Below are 20,595 nucleotides of genomic sequence, written 5' to 3'. Positions count from 1 at the left end.
TGCCATGGCTCAATGCCATGGGAATTCTAGGATCTGTAGTTTTCTGAGCTATTTAGCCTTTTTTTAATCAGGGAGTTCCGATGCCATAACAAATTACCAATCCCAGAATTCCATAGCATTGAGTCATGGTGGTTAAAGTTAAATCCATCACAGCTGACAACTGTGATGTGATGCCTGATCCGGCCATGGTGACACTTGCCTTACTAGTTATGTCCCATTTGTATCACTGTAACACATTATGCATGGGGCTGCCTTTGAAATATTTCAGAAACTTTTTTTTCTGGACAGACTCTTGGCTGGGACTAGTTATGGAGATCATGCAACACACTTCTTAAAACAGCTTCACTAGCTACGAGTATATCTCTGGGCAAAATTCTAAGTGCTACTTATTAGAACCTGAAGCTATGTTACTTGAAAGACCATATTCTCCCATATGCGCTTACTTGGGCCTAAAAAAGTCTTTTATTGTTCAGTATTCTGACCAGCATTTTCAGTGGAAAGAGAGACTGAATCCTTAGGCTGGAATTCTGTTGGCTGGGTATGCTAACATAAATACAGTGGGCCCTTCCCTTATGGGGGGAATCCGTTCTGGACCACCCTGTGTAGGGGGAAAATGTGTATGCTCAAGCGCCATTAGAGATAATGGGGCTCATGCCTGTGGTGCACCACAGGGTGTACACCACGGTCGTGCGCCCCAATACTTCTGGGGTGCGCCAGGGTTTTTTCTGGTGTGGCTTCCAGCATAAGGAGAGCCCGCGTATGATATTGGTGCACTGTACACTGTTGTTGATGGTGGCAGAAGGAGGGCAAAGGCTGCAGGCAGAGCAGGGTGGCACATAATATGGGGGTGGGGTTTCAGGGGGCAGGGCCAAAAGGGTATACCCTCACCTCCCTGCCTGGTGCAACTTTACACATGTGCAAAGCCAAGCCGGTGAGGGAAGAAGGAGTGCCCTGGGGCTCTCCTTCCCTACCTGGCATGGCCTTACACATGCATAAAGCCATGCCAGTCAGGGAGGAAAGGGTGTCCTGGGCCTCTCTCTCCCTGCCACAGGCCATTGTGTGTGGCCTGGAGGTGTGGGTGGCTACTCAGCCAGGTGTCATCCCTCTTCTGGGATGTCAACTAGTGCAGTCCACACACCCTGAATACCCCTAGTGACACCACTGAGGCAAAGTAGCTGTGAAAGAATCAAGAATAGCAAGTACATTTCTATACTGCTTATCAGTGAACTTATGCGGTTCACAATGTGTAAACTAACTGTCTCCAACAAGCTAGGTTCTCATTTTAGCAACATATGGAAGGATGCCAGGCTGAGTCAACCTGGAGCCCCTGGTTGGGACTGAACTTACAACCTTGTAGTTTGTGAGTGAGTGGCTGCAGTACAGACATTTAACCACTGCACCACCGGGGCTGCATCAGACACTGGAGAACTAAGATGGTCCAGGTTGGAAAATTTCTTTTGCCTTCCAACTCCATTGTTGCTCAGTACTGGAAGAAAACAGTTATGAAGTTCACTAAGAGAATGTCAGTCTGAATAAATAAATAAATAAATAAATAAATAAATAAATGTTTAGATTATCTGCAGGAGCAAAATAGAGAGGCTATGCATACATTCATGCCAGGCTGAGGAGACTATTCACATTTTCTTGAGTCTGGTTCATCAGTGTAGCACAAACACACAGGCCACCTCAAGTATCATATCATACCTCAAGTATCATGCTTAACCTGGCAGTAGGCAATGGGCAGCAGGCAGTACCAGTGGGCCCACTGATACTTTTTGAGGTCATAGCAGATGCCCAACTGCACCAGTCTCTGGAGCTGGCCCAGCCTAATAACCATTGCAAGCCAATGCCCTCCCACCCTGGACATTCAAGATTACTGGGTACTATTTAACCTTCAAAATAAGTGAATATATTCCTAAGCATCATCATCATCATCATCATCATCATCATCTGTTTTTTTCACCCAAATGGTTCAAAATCAGTACCCAAATCATCCAATAGTAGGTTTTTCTGTGTGAGGAAATAGCATGGTATGTGTGTAAACAGTCCAGAATTTTTCATTTCATTTTATTTCTGTACCATTCACATATCTTACTAATCTTGCGCAGGATTGACTGGATACTGAGTGACACAAAGGCCTCTTGCCAAGATTTGATTACATAATATTTACTTTAGCTTATACATTTGCGTGAGGGTGAAATCCTGGAAACAAATATTAAAAAGGCCTCAGGTTGATTATGTTTGGTGCCCGGATATCATATCAAGTTGTGCTATTATTTTTGAAATTATTGTTTTTAACAATTCCAGTAACCCTATCAATGACCTTAGAAATTCACCTGTGTGCATGTCTATCTCATTACTTGAGAAAAGCTTCCTTCAAAGTTTCCTTCAAAGTCACAGAAAAAATTTCAGCTAAAGATGTGCAAATCTATCAGTTTCACTTGCTCCAGCTTTTGAATTTGGAGGATTGGGGTAAATTCTCATTCTTAATGAGAAAAAATCTCCCACCCATCCTGGCTTCAGCTAGATCAATCAAAGAAGTAATAAATGTGGATTCTCTATAGATGATTCTGCATCTGGATATAGGGACACAGCCAGATGGTTTTCCAATATGCCCTGGTCTCCACCAATCTCTAAATAGCCTTGGAGTAAGAATGGACATGTAGTGTAGATCCACATGCAGCACATTTACACTACACCAGTGCAATGCAGGATCTTGCCATGTACCTCACCATGTGCACTTTTGAGTGATAAAATTTGGAGAAATGCACTTTCCCACAAAATAACTGTTGCATGGATTTGGGGGGGAAATATGAATTCGTTTGGTTTGAAAGAATACAGGACAGGATCCAGTTTTGTTAATCATTGCCAGCAGAGCTGATGCTTTATGCCTTTTTGTCTTCCTGTTGTAGCTCTCAGAGGTGCCAAATCACCTACTTTGGAGGTGTTTACCAGCTCTCTGGAATAGGTTTTAGGGTAAACAGGGATCTGCAGGAAGGAGGAGGGATCATTAATTCTGGCAGAAGCAGTGGGATTCAGGAGAAGCACACTATTAGATTCTTATCATGAGCTGAACAAAATTGTCAAATGCCCTTATTAAGAGAGCATTGGGGGAACAATATGGTGGGGCGGACAGGTCATTATTGTGAACAGTTTATAAAGGTGAGCAGTGAAGGGGAACCAAACATATGTAATAGATTTAGAAAATGCCACTTCATCTTCCACCTGTTGTATTTTTTAAATATTGGCTCATGTGAGCATGTATGGAGCTGGATCATTCAAGATACTAATTAGAGTCAATCAAATTGTTTGATGCAAAGTACTCCAAACATAGTTTGAATGTTTTAAGTATTTCAAATACCTCCCATCTGAGAACCTGCCATTCCAGTGTGTTCTGAGCTGAGACAAACAAAGACACCCTAGGGCTATGGACAAAGCTTGGGTGGTATGGCTTTCAGAAGACACCCTCTATAGATATTTGAAGAATTTTTCACTCCTTGTGAGCATTTCTTTGAAGCAGAGTAGGAATGCCTATGTTTGGTTTTTTGTTTTATTTTGTTTTTGGTTTTGTTTATTTTGTTCCCATAAGAAGCAGTGACTAATCTGAACAATCTTATTTCTGCTGTGAGAAAGTCTTTGAAAACCATACTGTTTCAGAGATTATTCCTAGTTCAGGACCTATTCTGGGCAAAATGCACATGTTGTATTGTTGTGCAGAAAACTAAACAACATTTTTCTTCACAGGAAAGAGCTATTTCTGTACAGAAATATTATTTTATGTGCAAAATATACTGTTATTTGTGTAGAAAAAATTATAGTTGACTTATTTTGTGCCAAATTCACATATGGTATTGTTCCACAGGAAATATTTTCTGCTCAGCATTTTTGTGCTGTGCAGAAAACATTTTTTTTTTTTTTGGGGGGGGGGGTATAAAAATGTCCCATGTGAATTTTGTACAGAATAAGTCCCATGTTTCAAATATTTTTTTTACAGTATAATTTCATCACTGATCTTATTAGGTTTCCCAAAACATATTTTAAAAAACCATTTTTAAAATACTTTTAAAATATCCTTTCTATTCCTACAGCACAGCTTATGAAGTTATGCTTAAAAATTAGTTACTTAAAATTTTAATTCCAAGGCACCAACTAGGAGGTCATCATTATAGTCATATTTGTAAAACCTTTACTTTCCCACTTTTCAAAGTCTAAGGTTTTTTTTTTTTAGTTTATTTTCTTGTTAAAACAGCAACAACATTTGAACCATGTGCTATTTATTTTCTACTATTTAATGTAACTAAACCCCATCTCTCTCTCTCTCTCTACACACACACACATACACTCTCCATTTCACAATTAGGGCATGTGCAGCCAAGCAACATCAGAGAGTGGTCAAGTTAGCAAGAGTTATTTATGAGATAGAAAAGACAAACTAGAAGAGGCTATAGCAGTTTCTTTTTGCCTGAGTCTATTGGGAAGGACAAGATTCTAGCCTGTCTCTCTTCATCATCCAAGTTAATTGAGCACAAACTACTTTTGCACTTTGAATTCCATTTGCACCAGTTGTAGTTACAATCATAATGTAATGTAATGTAGTAATACTTTAGTTAGTGGAGAAGGAAGTACTTAGAAGGTACTTATTTGTAGCTACTGTATATACTCATGTATAAGTCTAGAAATTTAGGTCAAAAAATTGACCCCAAAAACCTGAGTCGACTTATCTACGGGTCAATGTAAATACTGTATCTTAACTCTTATTTAAAAGAAGGAACCATCCCATGGTGAAAATCAAGAGCATAATCTGCCCTGAAAGCACTGATCCATCCAGCCTTAAGAGTGAGCACAAAGGTTTACAGTAAGTCTGCTTAAATTTTGGAAGTTATTTGACATTGTTTTACTTTGCTTCATCCTTTAGATCCTTTGTTATATGCCCCTAAATTCTACCCTCGACCTATGCAAGGGTCATATCAAAATACATAATTTTGGCACCCAAACCTGCCCTCGATTTATACATGAGGTTGATTTATAGTCAAGTATATACGATAAGTACCTCCAAGCTCTGCTTTTATGAGCCTAAGTGTACACATTGAAACTATCATGCCAATATGCAGACTTGGAGCATCCTTGCTAAAGCAGAATATTTGATAAAGTGTTTCTTATGTGTAGAGTAGTGGAACATGGAGAAGCTTTACTGAGACAAAATGTCTGGAGGAATTTTGATGAATGTTGGGCTTCAATATGCACCACCCTAAATAACTCCCCAAATGATTCTTTCTCTGTGAAAATGGATAGGTATTAGGGTCTCCATAAGTTGGAAACAACTTCAAGGTACACAACAGCAACAAATTGATTCCTTACAATGAGGGTTACAATTTATTTTCTCGGTTTTGCTACTTTCCCTGCTTAGTCTTACTAACAGCTGAGCGATTCCCAATAGTGAAAGTTGAGCATTGCCTCTTTTCACTGCTCACAGAAATGCAGTGCTCTCTTTTCAGCTTCCTGAAAAGCTGCACTTCCTGTAATGTCTCTGGAGCAAAACAAGATGACATGGTGTTGCTCCTCAGGCATTCCAGGAACTGCTCTTTCCCGGATACCATGGGACCAATGTGATGTGATCTGTCATGACATGATATTGCTCCCAGGATATATCAAGAAGGTCATTGAGGTCATACCAGGAAACTGAAGAAGGAGTGGCCCTGTGCTGCCATGAGCAATGTGGAGCATGAAAGACTGAAACAACAAAATAATAAACCCTCAGTCACTTCAGAATTTATGTAAAGGAAGCAGCATCTTGCATACCTTCTTTTAAAACTGTGACTCAGCACAGAAATCTCTGAATGGAAGTGGCTGATAAGTGAAGGATTAAACTTTCCATTCCTGTGTATTGTGGTACACACCCAAATAAAACAAAAACAAGAAACAAGGGAGCTGCACACTGCCTAATAACATAAAATGTAGCTTGTGCCTAGGAGTATCCCTTTGGTGTTACCTTCTATGTATGAACTAATGGACTAGAGATTAAAGAAAGTCATTCTTGAAGGCATCTGCAACTTCAGAGCTGCTCCATTCTAGAGGTCCACCCGATTCAAATCCATTTCAGTAAACTAAAGCACATTTAATTGTATTTGTGGGATTAAATTTTGTATATGGAACTGTACCCTTCTATGTCTGTAGAGCTGAATACATAATAAAGAGCCCAATCAACCAGGAAGAACTTTTGCATAGGTCCCAGTAATTTAGGCTTGCCATAACTGTCAACCTCCAAACTGGGACAAATATAAAAAAATGTAGGACAAGTGTAGGACAAAATTTAGCCCCAAATGTAGGATATATTTTTTTAAATGGAGGACACATGAAAAAATTGCCCACTGCTGCCTTGCCGGTCCTGGCCCACGTCGGGACTAAATAGAGGAGGAGCTCATCCTCTTGAGGCTGGCTGGCCAATGGGAGAAGACTGGAGCTAGAACAGCCCCGCCCCCTGCCAGCAGTCACAGGCTCCTGCCTGCAGCAGGGACGGGCTGTTCAGCCATTGGCCAGCCAGCCTCAGGAGGAGGAATTCCTCTTGCTTAGCCCTGCACACAGCCATATGAGAGCACACAGGGCAAGCGGAAGTGCCAGCCGCACGCCTCGGCCAAAGGAGCCGTGCCATGGCCAAAGGAGCCGCCCCTCGGTCGAAGGAGCGTCCATGTGCTTCAGCCGAAGGAGCCGCCCCTCGGCTGATGGAGCGGTCACACCCCTCGACTGAAGGAGTGACTGCACGCCTTGGCCGAAGGAGCTGCCACTCGCCTCGGCCAAAAGGAGTGGCCACAGCCGCTGCAGTGGCAGCTTACCCAACCCAGGACAAACCCGGGTCAATGAAGAAACCAGGATGGCACCTCCCCACCCTGTTGAAAAGTGGGAATGTCCTGCCCCCAGGCGGGACATGGCAACCCTACAGTAATTGCAATGTACGTTTTACAGATGAATCTCTTAACATCTCATGCTCTCAAACTAACAGTTGAGTGCTGATCTCAGAATGAATACATATTAAAGACACACAAGGCTATCTGCAAAGTTCTAATCTAACATGGTTCCTCAGTGTAACAAGATAAAGATGTTATCACCAATTCATCTTAGGCTCCGTCCTGCCCCACTGCAGAATTAATACAGTTTGACACCACTTTAGCTATCATGGAATCCCTCCTGTGGGAATCTTGGTATTTGTATTTCTTGTGGCACCAGAGTGCTCTGACAGACCAGGCTGAATACCTTACAAACCTACAGATCCCAGAATTCCATACCAGTGAGTCATGGCAGTTAAAGCAATATCAAACTGCATTAATTCTGCAGCATAGAAACTCCAAATATAGAAGATTTAGAAGATGTTAGATGGGGCAGAGCAGCACATTAATACATTCTAGGGACTGCTGTTCTAATCCACATTATGTTAACTCCTTCACTCTAAAGCTTAAATGGAAAACACTGCTTTGTCTTGGACATCAGTCTGTGCTAATGAATGGAATGAGACACATTGCATTCCTCAACTGTATTGCAATCTCTTGTTCATTTTTGTACACTATTTTTGTTCACTCTTGTACACTTTTTAGATTTTGAGCAATGAAAATCACTGCAAACTGAAGAACTCAAAATCAAATCAAATCAAATCAAATCAAATATATATATATATATATATATATATATATATATATTGAGAAAAGCTAAGAGAAAACAATGTGGGTATTTCCTTCCTTTACTGTAGCTAGATGGATCTTGATTGTTTTTGGACTAAAAAAAGAAGCTTTTACAATGTGATTGTGTTCCTGTGGGGGAAACACAGAGAAGAAATTACAGTCTTCTGTCTTTGCTTGTCTTTTTACTACTCTAAGTATTTTCCCAGAAATGAGATATACAATATACTTCATTCTAACTTTCCATATCTGAATTCCCCTGTGAAGCTTCATCCAGGATCCAGCTTGTGTTTGGTTAGGCAATTTACTGAGTTAGCTTGGGCTTTGAGCTGAATTCCGATCTGGTGAACATTCTTAGAGCAGGCTTATGTATATTGGGGTTCTATGCAAACATTAGAATACATCGACTTGGTTGAAGACTCTTGTAGCACCGTTGACACTAACTGAAAAAGAAGTTTGCGTGCTGATATACCAGACTAACACAGCTATGTCTCTGGTCAAAAACCTTAGAGTTGGGAATAAAGGCAAAAGAGTAAATTTGAGCTTTTAATGTGTTACTCAGTGAATGCTGGCTATGTGCAAAAGGTAAGGGCAATGCAAGGTGACTACCATAAGCATGTGCAGGATTTCAGACATTTAAGAGTTACAAATCCAGCCCGGGAGAATCAATCAGACAGTAACACCATGTTAGCTAGAAGCTTTAAATATGATTTATAGTAACTGGGACATTTTTTTTTTGCTTTGCGAATCATCACCAAGTACCCCTTTCTACACAGTAAGGTTTTTGAACCATCTATCTTTATATGTTTCATTGGCTTAAGCATACTGAGCAATGGATCCAGTGCCCCTTTGGGGGACGTCAATGGGACAGACATATGACTAATAGATATGGAGGATCAGATCCTGGACTTACAGAGGCTCATAGGACACAAATTCTTTACTGTGAAGTGCTCTCCTGTATTCATCTTCAAGTCTCAAATTGTTTAGTGAGGGAATTTCTGTACGCATCTAGAGATCATTCCACAATGAAGGGGCCTCCATTTACATGGACTTTCATAAGCATACTGGAGTAACGGGAACATATATTTTGACTGGCACATTGCCTTTTCTCTGTAGGTTTATAACATGGTACATACCTTCTGAATTCAGTGGCACCCTTTACTACTTCAGCTTCATTTGACTATTTCAGTCACCATTTATCACAATATTTGGTTAAAAATATTATTAACAGGAGTATTACATATTAACATTAAATAGGCTAGATGGGGGTGTGAGAATCTTTTCCCTAAAGTTATCTTTGTCTGTGGTGTTTTTGGGTGGTATAGTAATAAAGAAAGCAAACGACTCATGTATGTGGCTGTGGAGACAAATTTGAAAAACACATTCAGCCTCTTTGGAGAAGAAGTAGTAGAACTTGTTGGAACACAACAACTGCTCCACCTTACAATTATCTCCATTAGCAGGTACACTTGTCTGGTACCTTTGCAATACCTAACCAAAACCTGGGCTGTTTTGTTCTGTTTTGTTTGTTTTTTGCCCCTAGCTTGGGTAAGCAGAATACTAAAGCAGGCAAAAGATACCTTAGATGATCACAGTCTGAGAACATGAAACAGAGATATATTTACCTTATACTGATCAAATTTAACATGTAATGAGGGCATCAAATTGTACTGCTTTACCTTAGCTGCAACTACACGGCAGAATTAGTGCAGTCTGACACCACTCTAACTGCGAGGGCTCAACACTATGGAATTCTGGGATTTGTAGTTTTGTGAGATATTTAGCCTGGTCTGTCAGAGAGCTCTGGTGCCACAACAAATTACATATCCCGTGATTCCATAGTTTGTAGTCATGCTAGTTAAAGAGGTGTCAAATTGCATTCTGCAGTATGGAAGCAGTCCTTCTGAATTAAACAGAAAGGCATTTACTGCTGAAGGCAATGGGCTATAGGTATGAGGACGTTATTTTAATGGGCTTCTTAAAATGGGCACATTACTCAACCAATATGCTTGAGATTGATGAAAATAATAATAAAAAATATTCCTATAGACTTCTTTAGGGAGAATGAACCATAGGAAAAAAATGTGAACTTTTATTTTTTTAAAAAAAGTAGTTGCATTTGGATGTTTGTCTAAGAGTTCTTTCCCATTTTATACATTTTCTTAGAATGATTTCTTCTGTTAAATGAAAACTTGCTTTGCCAGATGTTTTAAATACAGCTGCTGTCCTTCAAAAACCAAGGGGGAAAATGTGTGCAGTCCAATTTTATGCAGGTTTCCTCATAGTTCCCTGTGAAGTTTTCCTGACCTTGCAATAAACTTTGGAACTCTTCTGAAAATCCACCAGAAATGTTTTCAATAAGCCTTGAGAGAACTACATCTCCCATAGCCTGCCTGCATCAGAGCAAGGAAGAACAAGCAAGGTTGTTTTCAGACTATTCTGTTATATCACTTCAATAACACTTTACCTCTCATGGTTCTAGCCTATGGAACCCTGGGATTTACAATTATGTGAAATACATAAAATTCTTTGCCTGCAGGCTCTTGTGCTATAGTTAAGAGAAATGCACAAGAGAATGCCAAACCAGGACAATTAAAGTGATATCAAACTGCTGTAACTGCACAATGTGGGTATATCCAAGCAGATATTTTCTTCTTTTACTGTTCATCTTAACTGCAGCTTTTGATGCCTTTGATTTGCAGACAAAGAATAAAGAATGTATCTCGGAGTTAAGGGCATACAGGAATAACAAGCAAATAGTTGTTTCTTTTGATTTCCTAAATTTTCCTGACCTACTTGCAGTTCCAACAGTCTTGAGTAATTTCCATGTTAAACTGAGGTGACCTTCAGAGAGTCTGTCCATCTGTTTTTAAAGGCTTTCTCTCCTACAAAAGAAAACACTTGTCTGGGAGCAAAAGAGCAAGGGGGTAAGAAGTAAACAGTCTGGAACTGGTGGCAGGTCATTGAGCCCATGGTGTTCAATAAAGGTTTCCCTTTTATTTAAGCAAGAAAATTGCAACAGTTCCCACTTGTATACACTTGCCTTGTGCAGCAGAAAATAACAAGCTTGCAAGCACAACAGAGCCCCTGGAACTGTTTCCTGGGCTCTTGGCACCCCACCGAACTGATAAAAGAAACTTTAGCAAAAGATTCTGTAAGCTCTGGAAAAAACATTTTTGAAAACTATCTTCCTGGACGGCAAGAAAATACCAAATCTGCAAGGGGTTTTGCTTTTGTTTTTAAAGGGAGTTAACCAAAAACAGTCAACCACTATGGTGGTGTCTGCACAGAAATGTGCCCATCCTGTTCTCTTATTGTGCTGTTTAGTTGATAAATGAATCAAAATGGACGGCACATGGATCCAATCTGTGCTCCAGGGCAATTTTCCCCTTTTGGTCCAGATTAGGGCAGAAACTCTGGAGAATCTCATGGGAGTGCAGACCGTGGTGCTAGTGCAAGGACTGGGGAAGAGCATCCTTAGGCTGTCAAGCCATCAAGCTCTTCCCATCTGGAACTTCAAACTCAACACCATAGCACTTTCACTTTCAAGTTTGCACGGTTCCCCTGGTCCCATTCCTTTTGTAGATGCGCAAATTGATTGCCAAAGCACGTATCAGCACACCAGTACCATTAGTACAGTGCACCAACTCCCAACCGGATGGCCATTGGTCCCATAAGGCATGGGAAGGGAGGGAGAGAGGGGTCTCTTGGGGTATGTGCAGCTGGTATTGACATGTAGGCATCCCAAAAGATCTGGATGCCCCAGTGGTAAACTGGGTTTTCCCATCAGCATGGACACGACTTTATTCATCACATCACTCCTTAATAATCATTTTTAAATGAGTGCCTCTACCCCAAATTTTAAGATTTTAGAAGCAATGGAAAAGTCCAGGTTGAGTGAGGATCCTAATTTTCTAAACAAGAATCAGTTTCATATATCTGAAAAAGATCATTTTCTAGTTTGTGGGTTTTTTTCCTAGTGTTCCTAAATCTCCTTTGAAAACTCCTGTCAAAAACAGATACTATTAATTTGACCTGAGGCCTAGAAAAGTTACCTAATTGGACTAAAACCCCAAGCTGTCTGGGAGATATGGAGTTATAGTTTCTCACAACAACTTTTCCAAGTACTGATATTACCTATTCCATTACGTTGCATATTACTACTACTACTACTACTACTACTACTACTATGTTTTCAAGTGGTTAAATTAACACAATGTCACTTGCCCAATGTACCAGACCAACACTCTCATACATGATTCTTACAGTGGTTAGTGATTTTGAGGGTAGCCTTTTCAAAGTCATTCTGCTTTTCTTTTACTTGGTGTTCCTTTATTTCTCTAGAAGATAGCAACATCTTGCTAAACTTACAGCAGGGACGTAGCCAAGGGGGGGTTTCTGTGGGGTCCAGACCCCCCCTTCCGTTAGATACAATGAATGGTATGTGCTGCCATGCCGCTTTGCCCAAGCCCCATTATAATGGTGGCACTTAGTCTGCACCCCCCCTTCCCAAAATCCTGGCTACATCTCTGCTTACAGACTAATATCCTCTGCTTAGGTGTCTGCATAAAATCTGCACAATACAGGCACATCTCAGTTAATAAAGTCTCTGTTAGTTAAGCTCCTTTTTATTAAAACTTTTTAGATTCACATCAGGTGGGAAGCCTTCTAAGATCACAAAGCCATCTTTTCCCTCCTTATCTTCTTTTTAGCTGGAAATTTCTTAGCAGCAACAGAACTGGGATGATCTTAGAACCAGTGAAGGAGGACTGGAGAAACAAACATTTAGTGATCAGTTGCAGAAGTAAGTCATCAGTAAACAGTGCAAACAATGCAATGAACAGATCTGCTGTAACCATATGTATCCTACAGCAGACCATGCAAACAGTAGCTGCCTTCAGAATCCTTACTGAGTATCCAAGGGTCAGTAAAATAGAAAGAAAGGGGAACAGCAGGTAAACTGCCTCAATAGCTATCCAAAGCATGTCAATAAAGCGTCTTTAAATCTGGCCACCAAAATAAAAAAGGTAAAGATGGAGACTGGTGAAAGAAGAAGTCATCTTTGCACACCTTTGGGAAATATCCTTCAAGTGGTCTATAGAAGCTTCAAAATGTTTTTGTTTACTTACACAAGGCTTACCTGGTTGTTTCATTTTACATGTGCATATTTTTAGTTTTTAATTTAAAAAAAGCATTTCCTGCTCTTCTTTTCTTTTCTTCCATTGATGTCTTTTTGTCCTCTGTGTTCTTGATGTGCATATTTCCTCTAATAAAATGATTGCCCTCTCCCAAAAGAAAGAAGGAAGAAAGAGAAAGAAAGAGAGAAAGAAAGAAAGAAAGAAAGAAAGAACTGTTTTGGCAAAATATCTGTGCTGGACCTAGATTTAGTCAGAGCAGAATAGGCCATAAAATAATTGGGACATATGTTATTTATGACAAACTAAAGTCCCCTTGTTTTCAATGCATCTACTGAAAGTATGATCATGACTGCCTAAAGTATTTTGTGCAACATGTTACTGATGTATTCCTACAAACAGAATCTTCCTACAAATCAGTTGCATGCAGAAAGCTACACTTTCAGACTGGTTAAGCACTGTGCAACTTGAGTCTTAATACTGTCTTAATATGAACAAGTGTATTCTATATAGCTGTTGTGTGGTGCCTTGTCAGGGCATCATTGTTCATAACACCAACAAAACTGGAAAGCTGTGGCAAAGAACAAGTACCTGTAGGGCACCCTGAGAATAATAACCATGCATGGTTCCTGATGTATCTGTTCCACTTGGGAAACAATAGTCAGAACTCCAAAATCCAAGTGGAAATTTGGATAGGGCTCCTTCGAGAAGCAACCTTGCCCTTGAAAGATCTGCAGTTGCCTTATAGTGACTCACTTGCATGGAGAGCAGGTTTGAAGGACAGTATTTGCATGATAGCAGGAGAAACTCCTCACAGCAAGGTTACCATGGCATTATTCTATAGCACACATCTAGCTGCAAATGAGAATATGATCATTACTTTCAAGTCCTGAAGGAGCCCTTGTTGAAATAATAAAGTTTTACAATTGTTCTAGCTGAAGTTCAATTAAAGTACCCCCTTTCATTCTTAATAGGATGCTTGAATCAACTGTGAAAGCTGCCCTTGCCAAGACAGGATTATAGGCTTTGCTGTCTTTAGGGTTATAATTTAGCTGAAAGGAAAATGTATAAAATGTTTATGAAATTTTAATAGATATTCAGTGTAGAATACAGATGTGAACTGCAGAAGTGGGAAAAGAAAGAATATCTGGTCTTCTTGGGGAATGATTGTGCCAGATTGTCCAGAGGCAAACTGACAGGCTAACATGATGTCTGCTTCAGTTCGTGGAAGATGTGGGAAATTGTGGAAGCATTCTACACAATTATTAAAAGAGACAGACAATAACAACATGAAACATGTTGAATAAGCTGACTGCGAGGAAAAACCACTTAGATGTCTTATGTGTGAGGAATCTTTAGGTTTTGATGAAAATTCTTTGAATAAAGATCAAGTCTTTCAACATTTTCATGTAATACATTAATATAGCCAATATCTAACTACTACAGTCTGTGCCTTTATGTGTTATAAATGATATTCATATATGTTATAAATGATACTCAAGGGTATATGTCTTAGAACTTCTTCAGACAGGATAAATGTGTCAGGAGACTGGCATTTGCCCCCTCAATAAGAGGACAATAAGAGGGTCCAGGCTTGGGATCTGGGAACCCAATTTGAGTCAAAAGTACATTATTATTTTAGCTATGTTCTGATTTTCAAATTAGTCTCAGAGCTGCAGTTCAGATCACTTCATAGCTAAATTTTGAAGATCAAACCCTTCACACAAATCCTTTATTCACAAAGATTACCATAATAAACTATAATGAAAGCACAACACTTATATTATCTCAGTCATCCTCACAACAGATAATAGCATGCTCCCCATATTACAGCATCCAAAACTGTCTTTCAGAACTGTGTTGATGTTTTGCCTATGGACCTTTTGGGTCATAACTTCTGTTCTTCACCACTAGATTACAATAGCTTGCAGTGTTTGAAATACAGAAGGCTAAATACACCCCCAAATATTAGATGAGTGGGAGATTCCCAGACAGAAGTTTTCCCTCTGCACTCTAAATTACTGTAATCTTCCGAAGTAATTCTGTATGATTATTTGTAAGATGAGATAGTAGCTCATGAGTACATAAATTATAGTGACTTGTTTTCTTCACAGTGTTCAACAGCACCTTTTTCCCCTGTGAAGAGGTTATTTCTTTCTTTTTCTTTTTAACAAGATACACAAACACGTACCTTCTCACAGAATATTTGTTATTAGCTACCATTTGTCAATGCAAAGAAAAACAGAGACTGAGAGAGGAAGGGGGATTGGCAGCTCCTCAGAAATTCTTTGCTCAGATTTAAGTCTTTGTAACGTAACAGGGCCAGGGCAGTGCAATGGATATTTGAGTGCGAATTTGAGTGGGGAGATCAGATTTGAAATTCCTGCTCTGACATGTAACTCAGTGGGTGGTTTTGGGGCAAGTCACTTTCCCTCTCCCTAAAACTATGGCCGCACAAAGAGAAAATGAGGTAGTAAACATGTTTCTCACGGTACTGCTTAGATTTGGGGGGAAGAGGTATCACATGATTTAATGTTTTTCTGCAAAAACCACACAGCAAACTAGTAGCATATTAGTGGGACGGAAAGATCAGAGAAGCCTTGTTCTTCATATCCTTCTCACTAAGGAGGAAACTTTTTGTTAATTTAAGCTTTGACTTAGATGACTCTATGAATAAGACATCGTGGAAATCCCCCGTCATCAAATGTCTCAAACTCAAGGCCATGGCTTTCTTTATTGAGTCAACCTGTCCGAAATCTATTCTTCCCCTGTTCCACTGCCTTCCACTCTACCAAGAATTATCATTCCACAGAGTCACATCAACTCACAATGTATCCATAGTACAACAGCCTGAGTTCAGTGATTTTGGCTTCTACTCAGACTTTTTATATGGAGGAGCAAAAGAACTAGGTAAAATCCTAAATATACAACTGAGCGCTACAGTCAGAATGGTCCAAGCCATAGTATTCTTCATCACCATGTATGGATGTGAGAGGTGGACAGTGAAAAAATGGACATGGGGGGGGATCAACTCGTTTGAAATGTGGGGCTGGAGAAGACTATTAGCTATCGTATTTTGGTCACATCATGAGAAAACATAACTCACCCGAAAAGATGCTAATGCTAGGAAAGGTGGAGGACAGTAGAAAGAGAGGAGACCACACATAAATTGACTAGATTCAATTAAGGAGGTCACGAGTCTGAACCTACAGGACATAAGCGGAGCAATGGAAGATGGGGGGAGGCTTGGAGATGTCTCATCCCCAGGATTGCCATGAGTTGAAGCTGATTCAAGAGCAATTAACAACAACAACAACAAATTTATCCATGCAAACTTGAGTCTTGAGTCTAAAGTAGTAGAGCTACTTATCTATAATTTGTAACAACAAAGCACTTGCAAGGGGGGGGGGACCTGGGAAACCCATGTGGCCTGTGTACCCTGAGATCTTTTGAAGAAAAAGGAGGTGTAAATGTTCACATTAAGGTGGTCATGGGGGTATACGTTTAGGGAGGATAGCCCTCTGAATGTTTACCTGTGAACTTTCTTTTATTTGAAGGCATCCCCAAAAATAGTATAGTATGGTGCATGATGTCAATTTTGCAGCCCTTGTCACCAAGAAGTTCTCTAGGTCACTCTTTTTATGGGTTAACTTCCTCTCCTAAAAACTTCCAGGAGCAACATCTCACCTTTTAAGTAGGTTTGACATAAAAATAAATGCAAGAGCTTTTTTTAAAAAAAACAAAACAGAAATGAACTTCTGTACACATCTAGCCCCCCTCCCCTTTGGGACATTTTAAGCAGTTTGTACAGCTGGCAAAGGTTCTTAGGGAAAGAAAAATGGTCCCTCTATCCTGCCATAATTGTCCACCCTTGCTCTGTTGGAAATACTCTCCAGGTCGTGCACTGTTTAGAGAAAAAGTACTATAAAAAGAGAAGGCAGAGCCTTAAAAGTTTCTATCAAGGCTTACTACCCAAACAACTGGCTGTTATAATGAGATATTTCTATTTTATTTTAATCCCACCTAGCTCCCAGTATGGGACCCAAAACAGCAAGTGGACATACAGATAATCTGGCTACAGTTTTCTCAACCTCAGTGACCTGTACTGCATTTCTATTTAATTTATAGTAAATATTTAAAGTGTGAATCTATATAGTCAAATTAGCATGCAGATATGGATTCTCTTTCTGTGGTATGTTTCATTGTTTCTGGCAATGTGTTAAATGGCCACTCCCAAGTAAAAATACTATTTTAATACTAATAATAGCCAATATATGGAACAGTTATCCAGATTTAGTGATCCGTAAGTGTGCCATATTTATTATCATTACTTAATCATGAGTGTGACACTATTATCACTACCATAATTTCCCCCTCACCTTACTGTGCATCAGCTACATGGGGAGAAGATGTATACTTAACCAAGCAACTGATACAGAATGTATGTGTGCATGTGACTTCAAGTCCCATGTCAGTTTATGGTAAACCCATGAATTTCATAGGATTTTCTTAGGTAAGGACTGGTGATTTTGCAAGTTCTTTCCTCTGAAATATAGTCTACAGCACCTGTTATAGATTGGTCCTCTCCTCTCCAAGCACTAACCATGGCTGATCTTTCTTAGCTTCCAGGATCAGATGGGATCTGGTGCCTTTAGGGCACTGATACAGAATACTGGGCATAATTTTTTTTTATGTCTTTAATAATTTCATTGTTTATGCCCTGTTAATAAACATATTAGTGAGATTTTTACCAATTTTGCAGCTGGTGACTAATAGAACAGAACTTGCCCAAGATTTTAAAAAATAAATAAAAATGAGTCTGTGGTAAAAGTACACCTTCAATTCTAAGCCATGTTTTCCATTGCTGAGTGCTTTGGACCATGCAGGCAACTGCAAGTATCTCTGTAGCAAAAAAACAAAAAAGCAAACAAAAAACAGAGACCTGCAGTGTAGGTGTTTTTTGTATATATGAAAAAGGCATTTATGAAAATGTCAGGAATAAAAAGTCAATATTTTCCTGTTTATTTAAGTAGCACTGAATTTTGCCTAGACGTCAAAGCCAAGAAGAAAAGTGTGACTGCAGCAGTTGCTTGCAATTTTTAGATAAAGTAATGCTAAAGCATTTCTCAAAGGAATGGATTAAATGTTCATTATGTAAATGTACTTCCCCATCAATCTATCCTTTGTTCATTTAGATAAAGTGGCATGCCAATTCTGTGTCAAACAAGTGCTGATTACAAATAAATAATTCAGCACTGAAATGCTGTCTCCAGACTAGGAAAAAGAGCAACAAATTGGAATAGAATGTCAATAAATTTACACGGCTAAATTTCAATCAACTTTCTCTGAACGGATAATTACGTTCCCAGGTTGCTGCAAAGGCTAAGGGAAAAGGAGAACATCATCTGACCAGAGGGGATTATAAACCAGAAGAGGATTTGTAGTTAGGGCTGCATCTGCACTGCAAAAATTACCCAGTTTGACACCTCTTCAATTGCCATGGCATAATGCTAAGGAATCCTGGGAATTGTAGTTTGTTGTTGCACCAAGACTCTCTGACAGAAGGCTAAACATCTCACAAAACTACAATTTCCAGAACTCCATAGCACTGAGCCATCGCAGCTAAAGTAGTCTCAAACTGGATTATTTCTGTGGTGTCGATGCAGAAGAAGTGGGAAGTCAAGAAAGAAAATATCTGTTGGTGTATTACACCAACCCTTGGTGTGTAAAGAAGCATCCATGTCTTTTAGAGCAGTGTGATGCTCAGTAATTGTGGAAACCAGAGTTCACATCCCCACTAGAAACCTACCATTGGGCAAATATCTCATCCTTTAAAGAAAACAATATTAAATCTGTTAATAAATGTTGTGAAAAGACAACCCTATTACTGTATAGGCTACCATAAACTGGAGTGGACTTGAAGGCGCATAACAACAAATGGGAAAAGATATTGAATTCTTCCCCCATATATCTGCCTGATGAAAAATCTCACTGCTACTAGAAATTAGTGATGGGGGTGGCGAGAAATACAGGTCTCAAACTGGCACCTTCCCTTTTATTCCATTAGTAAAGCTTTTAGCAGTTCTGGGGAAATTTTAACAAAGCAACACAGGGGAGAAGGTTAAACTTTATCCCCCTATTATTGTTCTCCCAAGCCAATTAGGAGCTATTCTCTGGCTTCTCTGAAAAACAAATACAGTGGGACCTTGTTATCCGCTGGAGTTTGATTCCAGGATCCCCTGTGGGTAACATAATCCGTGGATGCTCGAGTCCCATTAAATACAATGGTAGAGCAAAATGGTGTCCCTTATATAAAATGGAAAATCCAAGCTTTTCTATCAGGAATTCATACTTCTTTTGAATATTTTCAAGCTGTGGATGCTTGAATCCATGGATAAGAAATCTGTGTATAAGGAGGGCTGACTGTACAGTCACAAATTCTCCACATCATATCTACATTCATTCTTAGAATGCTGTGCAAGTCACAGAAACAGAGGCTGTGGAGGGCAGAGAAGTGAGTTATCCTGATTTTAAAATTTAGGCTTTAATTTTCCCAGCTAACAAGAATTTCTGAATATATGGTACATTACTGCTATATCAAGAATAGTATATACGAGGGGTGCTTACCTTAGTTCCACAGACTTCTTCACAGAAGCAAAGTTCTGTTATTTTTAGTGAGGTGAGTGTATTGGTCATTCTTTGTCTTATGAAGAAAACCCAATGTTTCCTATTCCATGTTTCCAACTGAAAAAAATCAAGTGATAGAAAACTCCGATGAGCTGTAGCAAATCAAAGAGATCAGTGAACCAGATGATAAATCGTCTGCCCTAGTATGGGGTCTTTTCAATGGGATTTATTTCTCCTTGTGGATAGGAGCTTCTCTTTCTCCAATATTTGGTTTAAAAACAGAAACCAAAATCCTCAAATGTTTTCCATCACTAATATGACAAGATCTTTGAATTTGGGGGAAAAAAATTAAATAATGAAACAAAATTATCCCCAATCTCTTTTAGACAAATTCTGTAAGTATTGTTTGCTTCTTGTTGTGTGCCTTCAAGTCATTTCTGATGTATGGCGATCCTAAGGTGAGCCTATCATGGGATTTTTTGGCATGTTGCTCTGGGCTTGGATGAAACATCAGTTTCAAGGCTCTTCCAGACAGTTAGTCCCAATAGTGAGGTGCTATGTTCCTAGGTTGCATGGTGCATAGCTGTTGTTCCCACTTCCACATCCAGTCATGTTGTAAATATCCAGGATTCTGTGTCCTGCTGGAAGTGAATAGTGATCTCAACAGGGTTCCAGTCTTTTCCTATCCTTCCAGATGCAACATGACATCAGTGGGACACCCAAAGATACAGGAGGAATGAAGAAAATGGATCCTGACATAGAAAACTGCCCCTGCTGATATCAGGATCCCCTGGCATTAACAAACAAAGTTGCCCCTGCTGATATCAGATCATCTGGCATTAACAAACAAACAAATAAAAAGAGCTCTTCTTCTGCCCTGTGTTTCAAAAGCCCCAGCTGGTGTCTGAAATTCATGGTGAACAACCTGGAGAGACATCAAAACCTTTGATCCAAGCAGATACAACTCCTGAAGCTGTTATTTAATGAGCTTAGAGGTTCTCCCATGTTTGCATTTATCTAAGTTTTAAATTCTTTCTTTCCTAATTTGAAGATGTTTGTAAATTTTAAAGAACACTTAATAAAACCAAACTGCTACAAGTGAATTCCTGAATTTGACAGGCTCTGTCATCCTAAGGTATTTGCACAGAAGTAGGGATAAGATGTCA

At 39.6% G+C, this 20,595-nt stretch overlaps 1 long non-coding RNA gene across 1 annotated transcript in view; it reads right to left on the bottom strand.

The window, feature by feature from the left end:
* The window catches only part of LOC149312344 (uncharacterized), a 29,606-nt gene that overhangs the window by 2,557 nt on the left and 6,454 nt on the right, over positions 1 to 20,595 (bottom strand). Inside the window, exon 2 of the long non-coding RNA XR_016281402.1 lies at positions 19,430 to 19,546. This is a non-coding gene — a long non-coding RNA (uncharacterized LOC149312344). The remainder of the gene's footprint in view (positions 1 to 19,429; positions 19,547 to 20,595) is intronic.

Source organism: Sceloporus occidentalis, unplaced genomic scaffold (genome assembly GCF_023333645.1).
Source record: "Sceloporus occidentalis isolate IW3139 unplaced genomic scaffold, rSceOcc1.0.p SCAF_5, whole genome shotgun sequence".
Lineage (NCBI taxonomy): Eukaryota > Metazoa > Chordata > Lepidosauria > Squamata > Phrynosomatidae > Sceloporus > Sceloporus occidentalis.
Note: the sequence above shows the minus strand (reverse complement) of the source record. Positions and strands in the feature narration are given on the sequence as shown.